The following is a 566-nucleotide window of genomic DNA, read 5'->3' on the forward strand; positions in this document are numbered from 1 at the left end:
AGAGAGTGTTCAGTGGACTCAGATCTCGCGCTGTTTGGGACCAGAGCTCAGCCTCGACCTCGAGTCAAGGACGCCTGCTGTGGAAACCTCAGCTCAGACAGCTGAGCTGCTCACACACACGCTGCAGGGCTCATCCTCCGAGCACAGGTACTGTGGAAGTGATAGTTTGTTACTGACTGTAGCTGATTGGACAGGGACTCCCATTAGGGTCCATGTAGTCCCGCTTTGCCAGACCTTCCTTTACAACGCAGTGGAGGGTCCATGTGCACACTATATCACCAGTGGTATTTAGTTAGTTAGCCCAAAAACTCATAGGAAAGATTATAAGATATTTAAGGCCTTTTTTAGTTCTTCACACTATTCACAAATGACCTATACAATATCAAAACACAATATTCACCCCACCCTCACCTCCCCAACCACACACAATACAGAACAAGAAATCCACCAATAAGCAAAAACAAAACAAAAACACGTTTGGTTGGAATATGTAGACTGTGCAATGCCCAAAAACTGTTTTAGCCTTACAAAAATAGTCCAAGTATAAAGTATACAAAGGTCTTAGT

General features: G+C 44.3%; 1 long non-coding RNA gene across 1 annotated transcript in view; it reads right to left on the reverse strand.

Annotated features, from left to right (window-relative positions):
• LOC116699992 (uncharacterized) overlaps positions 1-566 on the reverse strand; it is a 4106-nt gene that overhangs the window by 2972 nt on the left and 568 nt on the right. The gene's annotated exons all lie outside the window — the stretch shown is intronic.

The sequence above is a fragment of the Etheostoma spectabile genome, chromosome 13 (genome assembly GCF_008692095.1).
Source record: "Etheostoma spectabile isolate EspeVRDwgs_2016 chromosome 13, UIUC_Espe_1.0, whole genome shotgun sequence".
Classification (NCBI taxonomy): domain Eukaryota; kingdom Metazoa; phylum Chordata; class Actinopteri; order Perciformes; family Percidae; genus Etheostoma; species Etheostoma spectabile.